Source organism: Lineus longissimus, chromosome 14, assembly GCF_910592395.1.
Source record: "Lineus longissimus chromosome 14, tnLinLong1.2, whole genome shotgun sequence".
Classification (NCBI taxonomy): Eukaryota; Metazoa; Nemertea; class Pilidiophora; order Heteronemertea; family Lineidae; genus Lineus; species Lineus longissimus.
Window position 1 is genome coordinate 4,773,611 of NC_088321.1, and position 6,791 is coordinate 4,780,401.

Here is a 6,791-nt window from a genome sequence, read left to right on the forward strand (position 1 = left end):
TATACCTACCCACAGACTTTGTAGCGGCGCTCTTCGGATAACGTACGTTGGGATCATCTATAAAGTACTTTGGTTATCCTATTCATATATTAGACTTGTCAAGACAAGTCTTTAACCAGGTTGTGATAAACCACAGTAATGGTTGTGACAATGATCAAGTGTGACACTCTATGGATGGTGCTATATCTCAGAAGCATCCGGTACATCACCGAGTCAACCAGGAGGAAAATCGCTACAGTTCTCATTAGCCAACCACCACCTCAAGAAGAAAGACATTTATGTATTAGAATCATACTGACAGATCAATGACCTTTACAAACTAAGATTAAGTAACTTTTTGGACAGCCAGTGTAGATATTTAGATAGGCTTAAAAAAACATTGTTTTTTTGGGATAGTCGAGTCGGCACAACTATTTTTGGAGTCGACAAGAATATAAATCTCCATCAACAGAGAGGAACCTCAATACTCCTCTCGTCAAGTTACACTTATTTTTCAACCAATTTGAACTGCACATAGCCAATGTGCCACAGTCTTCAAAAACCTTTAATTCACACTAACAGACTAAGCCTACCTGATGAGTAGCTTCAGCTAACTGTTCATCTGCTTCATCCTGGTCAATAGCTTCAAGTAACAGTTCACCTGCTTCCTCCAGGGATGACTGGTGGACAGTCTCCTGAAGAATAAGTATTCTTGGTTCAGAATTATTCCATGAAAAGTTCTTGGTCCGGCCGTTGACACGGACCAAAGCCTGGTGATAGACTTGTTGAGAACCAAGCATGATGCACTCAACCTTGTTCCCAGTGTGTATGTTCCTTATATTGGATGCTCACAACACCCTGAATGCATTGTGGCCATTGAAGGATGTGATTGGCCATATAAAAAAGAACTGAAATTAGCCTAAAAAGTGCTTACCTTACCTATTATTAAAGATTACCCAGAGGACGAGGTTGTGGTGCATCATTGCAGTGAAGTGATTCATGACATGTCATGGTGCCTTCTATGACACGAACATGATCTGTCAGCTTTTCATGTCATTCCTTGTCAGCTATTTTCACAAACTCAGTGGCAGTGGCAAAGAGCCCATGATATTTTTCGCAACAAACGACTTACCTATTCTTTAATGAAGGTGACTCCTTTCTAATTTGCATCCCTTAGGGTCTTTGGAAGGGCTGGGACAACCAACGACAATTTTCGGCCACTACCTCCCCCTCTTGGTACATTGTACAGGTCAAATTTTCTGCCCTCAAGTTTTGGAAACCAGCGATGTACTGTATCCTGGAATTTCGCCGAGGTGATGTCATAGGGCAAGGATATCGTCACAGGCTTGTCTCGAACTTCACCACCATCAGGAGGGTCACCATATGCATAGCCTGAGGAAAAAAAGAGAGACTTGTAATTATATGATGCGCTTTTGACCTATGCAACACCAGTGTTAGATTTTAGCACTTGACCTGTTGTCCGGGATAGATTTTCAGACGGACTTGTGTCTGTGGACAAGTGCTGATTCTCTGAATCTCTAGTTTTGAATCAAAACATGTAACTTACAGGACAACTTTTTTTGAACCAGGACCTTCTCCGGCGGCCAACTGAGTAAAAAACCTTAAAATTGACCACTGCACCACAGGTTTTTTATGCTACAAATGGTGACCTAAGGTTTTGAGTAACAAGCACTCCTTTTTTCCAAACCTAGGTGACCTGACCAGTTATGCAGAGATCTTACCATAGCCTGAGTCCATGCGCAATTGGATAGCAGTCTTGTTGAATTGCCGGAATGTGGGCACCACTGACCCTGGTGGGAGGAAGTAAGGCTAAATAGAAGATATCTTTCTTGAAGGTCCGGGCTTTTTTTTGGGCTCATGTGTTTTCTGTTTCTTTGGATTGTACTTGTAGCTGTGATGACGCCCGCATTTGCCATACATGCCTTCAAATCTTCTTGAAAGTCACCAATGTCGCTGCTGTCAGACACTGTAAAGGAAGGCATAAAGCACATGTACTAAGTGATAGTATGTTTCATGATTATGACAATCAATGTTGTGACGATCAGTGATCGTTTGTTATTGCGATCAGCTGACTTCTCCCTTGACCCGGTTTGACCCCGTTATTGTATTATTATTTCCGCGCCAAAAAATTGTTTACCGAGATTTTGCGAGATGTTGGCGAGACTTAGGTAACACCCATGGGCATGTGTGTTCAAGACAGCACTTCGACTCCGTCCGCGATTGAGTGAGGATCGCCGCCGGTTCTGTACTATTCTATAGATGACAACGCCCAGAAGTTCGTAGCGAGATGGTTGAAATGGTTGAAATGGTTGAAGCAGCGTTGAAATGGTGGTAACGTTTTTATGATTGATTCACGCCGTACTTTACCGATAGAATGGAAAATGCCATAATTTTACCGGTGTGAAGCCTTTCACGCTTTACGTACATTTGTATACGGCCGATGCACTGACCGTGTGTATCGTGCTGGGTTTGTAAACGTATCACCAGTTTGTGTGTTCCTCTCGCTAATGTATAGCTATCTGTGCATTTAATTGACATGGTTTTCTATAGTTTGAGAAGGGGTCTAAAAGGGGGGTGTATTAATGTTTGAAGGTGCATTCTGGTCTTTGCGGACCAGGTGCTTCGAATAGGCTCGCGTAGATCAGGTCGACCTGAGCAACTTTCCACTCCACTCTTTTAGGCCTATTTTCGATGAATGGGCTGTAATGTTGTTGATTCTCGGTTAGAATGAATCGTTATCGTTTAGTATTTTAGTCCATTGGTGTTATTGGACATACTCGAACCTGTTATATAGACTTTAATAATTATAGACCGTGCGAACGGATTTTTCTGGAAAACCATTATATAAAAACCCAGTTGTATTTTGGGACTAAAAAGATGTTGTGTTAACCCACGTTTTAATCTGTGTATGTTGAATTCAGGTGACTGTTTGATAGTTATATAGTTAGAAGCCAGTGGGTGTGATTCCATCACTGTCTCTCCGCTTACGCCAGAAGCCGTGTTGACGATTTGGACGAATCCGCCCTGCAGAGATCGAGAAGGACGAGGCCTTGCTGTTGACGTCCCTCCCCGTTTATAGAATACCCGTGGCGGTATAGTATTCTTAATTTACTGGCTAGTTTATTGTTACGACCTGCCGGCTAGTTAGGACTAGTCTGTTGCCATCTGGGCAGAACCGGTTGAGTCGAAGTCATTTATATAGTCCTAGCTAGCGGTCAGGTTGCTTCAGTCAGCCTGAGTCAATGTTACAGACTGTTTGTGTTGTAGCACGCTTTGAGTTGTGAGAAGCATTTTAGTATATATCCCTTAGCGGAAAAAACTTGTATTGATATATTCCCCTTGGTGGGAAGATAATTTGATATATATATATAATCTACTACGCCCTTCTACTGACGTTCCGGGCTGGAAGACCGAAGTCTGCAATCAAACACGAGACGGAGGATAGCCTGTTGTAGATGCCGGAGAAGAGACACCGCAATCGTGTGTAAAACTAGTACGGAGCCGCTGGCTCTAGGCTGAAACATTTACAGCTATAGTGAATTGTAGGTATCTTATGATAGCTTGTACCATATAGATATACAGTCCTCTTCATAAAGTAATTAACCTCTGGCATAGTTCTTATCGTCATCTTGTCAATTCGTTGATCGCCAGAACATGGTCTCTCCGACCGGATTATTTTGATTGCTCCTTTGTTATTCATTGATGATTGAGATACCTACAATTTACACTTTCTCTGTGAAGTCAGTAGTTGTTGGATGACCGTGGTGCTTTGATGCACTGTTACCAAGATATTGAGAGTATTACTGCCGTTATTTGAGGGTCAATTGTACATCCTAGTATTCCCAATACTGCATAGTATTAGCAGTGGAGTTCGTATATAGTGTGCATCCACGTATATTTGGTGTACATTGTGAATTTGCAGTTGGTATAAGCGATGTCTGGTGCTGTTCGGAGGTCGACGCGAATCAAGAAGAAGCCTGCATATCTTCAAGATTACGAGTGGGAAAATATCCGAGAAGATCAACCTGAGATGGAACCGAAGCAGCCACAAACATTGGATCTCCGTCCAGGTGAGGTACTTGAAACACAACCTTCGACCACGTCACAACCCGGTAGTAAGATGACCGCGGCAACTACGTCTGGAACCAGTAATAGAGGGCAGTTTGCTGCTGCTTTCGACCCTGAGAACTCGGACGCGATTGCTTGTTGGTTAGAAGATGAGCGGCAGTTGTTAGGTGCCAGAATTAATGACATGTCGTCTGAGTTGAGAAAGCTTTTAGGAGATCGTGGTAGTAGAACTAAGATGCAGAGATTGGTAGAACGCTTGAAGTCATCTTCTCGTGATGTTTATTCTGTAGTTGACAGACTGACACAGTTGACTACGAGCGTGGACCGGATGAAGCGCCTTGTAGACTGGGGCCGTCAGGCTAATAGCATCGTCGAGCAGTTAGAAGATGAGGTCATCGACCAGATTGAAGAGCGTGCAGACGAGGCTCCTTCAATGACGCCGTCATTGCTTGCTCAGGGTGACCCAGACACCAGACACCAGAAACCAGAAGAAGATAATCTTCCTGAAGATGAAGAAGATGAAGACGACTTTGATGACGCGAAGAGTGACCAGTCACATCAGTCAACGCAGTCTAACCGTTCACAGTTGGCGAAAGTAAAGGCAGAGTTGGCGATGCTGAAGGTCAAACAAGAGAAGCAGAGGTACGTCGAACAGCTGCGCATCCAGGAAGCTCAACAGAAGTTGGCCTTGGCGAAGGTCGAGGATGAGGCTGAGAGCGCGAAGTTAGAGGCTCAGCTGCTGGCCGAGTTGGATGGCAGAGGCATCGCTAAGCCTACCATGCCTACCAAGCCTGTCGTCTTCACGTTACCGCCTAGAAAGCAAAGAGCGACTCAATTTTTTCCTGTAGATTTCAGCCCAGCAGGGGAAAAGCACCAGATGACCAAGAGACGGTCTGCATCCGCACACAATAGTTGGATCCAGCAGGTTCAAGCTCAGGACCTGGCGAGCTTGAAGTTTCCTATCCTATCCAGCAGTAATGAGAAGGTGGGTGAGAAGCCTGTTTTGCAGCCCTTTGGTGTCCTAGCAGCTTCAAAGTTGAACCCGATTGACGAGTTAGTGCAGTCGATTGAGGAATCTACACCGATGCCAAGACCACAGCATTCCTCCACTCCAGCCAAAGATGTTCCAGAAGTTACACCTGCCGAGACGAAAGAGATACAGCGCTTCTTCCAGGGTCTGGCAAAACCTCATCTACCGAAATTCGATGGCAACAGAGACCGATTCGAAGACTGGAGGGCGCAGTACGAAGTATTTGTTGAACAATCTCAGGTACCAGTAAAATTCAAGATGATAATGTTGAAAAATGCCTTGTCGGGTCATCCCCTTAGGTTAATCAGCAACCTGGGGTATACGGCAGCACAATATAAGATGGCTATTTTTAAACTTGACCAGCGCTATGGGGGGGAAACTCGTACACTAAAGAAATACTTAGATCGGTTGCTAACTTGGAAGGAGGTGTCCGAGGGTGACTTGCGAGCCTTAGAAGAATTGTCTAACCAGATGTGCGATGTAATCTCCAAACTCGGTGACACTGACCATGCCCGGGAGTTAATTGGTAACACCGTCTTGTATACTTTAGTGAAGCAAAAGGTTCCACACTCTCTCCTAGTGAAGTATGCAGAGCAGCGCAGTACAAATGCCCAGGATGGTTTGGCTGTATTCACGAAGTGGTTCAACCGGCAAGTTTGCTTGATGTTGGAGATGTCCGAGCTGCGTGCTCCTCGTACCAAGGAAAAACAGCCACAGCCACACAGTAAGAGAAAGTCTGAGAGTAATAAAAGCCATTCTTATGCCGTTTCAGCCACTGACTCTAAGAAGACAACTACTTCCCAGTCGAAGCCTGCCGAACAGAAGAATGACAAGCGCCAGGGAACAGAGTTCGAATGCCCGTTATGCAAGGGCAGTCATCATGTGGTGAGATGCCAGTTGTGGAAGCCAGCCTCCACCGAAGAGCGATGGAAAATAGCGAAGGAAAAAGCCTTATGTTACAAGTGCCTGTGTGGGAAACACATGGCGAAGAATTGCACGAAGGAGCCCCGGAAGTGCGAGATAGACGGATGCCAGCGGACCCACCATCGACATCTGCACAAGAAAGAAACCAAGACAGAAGCTGCCAAGAAGAACACACCTGAGCCTGTTGGGTGTTTTGGAATTGCTGGGAATGGTCAGGTACGTCTGAATAAAGTATCATTAAGAGTTTTACCTGTTCTTGTTGCAGATGTTGATGGTCAGATGAGAAGATTGAACGCCTTCCTCGATGATGGGTCCGACTCCTCCTACGTTCGTCGATCCGTCCTGTCTGAGCTGGGGATTTCCAGAATTGAGGACCACACGATCACCATGTCAACTATGACGACGACTGGTACAAAGGTCAAGAGTGGTACAGTAACCCTGTCGGTGGAGAGTTTGAATGGCAACCTAAGGGTAAGACTGGGCTGTAGAATTTTGGATCGCCTATGCGAGGGGGTGCGTCCTCAGAATTGGGGCATGAACAAAAATAGATGGTCTCATTTGGCAGATATTGACTTCCCGAGAATTGATGGTGCAGAGACTGTAGACATAGTAATAGGATCCGATCATCCCGAGCTGACGATGTCTTTAGAGGAGGTCGCAGGACAACCAGGAGAGCCGGTAGCACGTCTTACTCCCCTTGGTTGGACTTGCACTGGGATGCTAGGGACGTCTTCCCAGGACCAGGATGAGATAGGTGGCTATGCAGCCA

The 6,791-nt window shown here is 45.2% G+C and overlaps 1 long non-coding RNA gene across 1 annotated transcript; it reads right to left on the minus strand.

Annotated features, from left to right (window-relative positions):
• On the minus strand, positions 1 to 1,962 carry LOC135499081 (uncharacterized). The gene is made up of 4 exons (XR_010449220.1): positions 1,722 to 1,962; positions 1,112 to 1,371; positions 573 to 674; positions 1 to 259 (listed from the first exon to the last, which is right to left on the minus strand). It is a non-coding gene; the product is annotated as an uncharacterized LOC135499081 (long non-coding RNA).
• Positions 1,963 to 6,791: the final 4,829 nt, after the last annotated feature.